This window comes from Cynara cardunculus (genome assembly GCF_001531365.2).
Source record: "Cynara cardunculus var. scolymus isolate 2C chromosome LG 3, CcrdV1, whole genome shotgun sequence".
Lineage (NCBI taxonomy): Eukaryota > Viridiplantae > Streptophyta > Magnoliopsida > Asterales > Asteraceae > Cynara > Cynara cardunculus.
Genome location: NC_037530.1, coordinates 36467011 through 36468777, shown reverse-complemented (window position 1 = coordinate 36468777; position 1767 = coordinate 36467011).

Genomic DNA, 1767 nt, shown 5'->3' with positions numbered 1-1767 from the left:
TCATTTTTATAATATATTTTTATATGATTTCATTTTTACAATGTATTAATCTTAATATAATCTCGTTTTTACAATGTATTTTTTATATGATGTTTTGTAACCTTTTTTTCTTATATCTATCATGGGATTATTATGAAACATCTGTTAACATAAAATCAAGTATTCAAATTTCAAATACAATTTTGAGAGGCACTGCAGAGGTCGAGAAACCGACTAGAAATGTTTAGAAATACTTGTTTCGGTTATTAGCTTGATATTCGATCAGCACATCAAGATCTAAAGCTCGTACATTTGATGTTACAAATGCAGGTCTCACCACTTGAGCGAAACCATAAAGAGGCATTATATTTTAACGTCGGATGGCGTCTTTTACGTTTCGAACGAGAGGTGGTGCATTGATCTGTCACATCGGTCAGGTGAGTCAACCTCTAGTCTTGTAAAAAAATTGCATTTTGGTCCTGATACACACGGCTTGGTGCGTAAGGGATATCTGGTGATTAGTTTTATATAGCTTAAAACTTTAAAGTTAAAATTGTAATTTTAAATTTTAATATGGTTTAGTATAACCATCGAAGTAAAAGTTCTCCAAATCTTCAAAAAATTCAGAGGATGTTTGGTTAGAGGTGTTAAACAGTAATCAACGGTAATGAAAATAAAATAACCTGTTTGATTTTATATAATATAATAAACCTATTCCCCCAGAAGCCCAAATTTTCATTTTAGGTTAAACTAGAAGGAATGAAATCATTTTCATTTTCATTGCTCTGTCTGAACCAAACACCTCTAGAAAAACATAACGGTCGGAGATTCTTTTTAGATTTTACATTCTTTTAGATTGCAAAATGAAATATAATTGTTTGGTAATTGTGTACAATAAAACAGAGCTCTTAATGGTTAAGGGAGATCCAGTATACAAAATCCTTTAAAGGGTTTTAAAACCATTGAGAGACAAACTTTTTTTTGTCAAACAAGATTCACCTCTTAATGATTCAATATTATCTTTTAATAAAACTATTAAGAGATAAACAAACAACTCGTTAATATAGTGTAAAAAGTAAAGAATATAGGTTTTATATTTGAAGGGATATGGGAAGATGAGAAGACAATGATTCATTGATATCCAATGTGATTGCTTGAGTTATTAGTTAGCAGTGAGTTTTTACTCCCTCAATACCCAACACCACAGACTACACTACACCCTTCTGCACCTACACTGCTCCCTACCCCCACCCCTCCTCAGTGACGTGTCAATCAGTCATTGGCCCACTTACACCCTTCATTGATTCCTTACCCCTCCTCTCTTTTGACCTCCTTGTCCACCATCTTGTATACACATGTATATACATATATTGTAGCCTTTGGATCATGTAAGATTAAGGGTTTTTCGTAAGACCTGTAAGAACAATTTTCAACTTTTGGATTAGATCTACAATCTGAACATTCATAATCACAAAATTGCCACGAGACTTTTCAATAATAACAAAATTGTCACCGTGCAACTTTAGACCATTAGATCATTAGCTTATAAAGTTGATCAATTAACATAAATTGGTCTTACGGGTCTCACAAAAAATCATTGGTCTCACATGAACACAACCATTGTATATATATGTAGGGTTGGGTTCATGTGAGACCAATGGTTTTTTGTGAGACCCGTAAGACTAATTTATGTTCAATGATCAACTTTATAAGCTAATGATCTAATGGTCTATAGTTGTACGGTGGCAATTTAGTGATTATTGAGAAGTCTCGTGACAATTTTGTGAT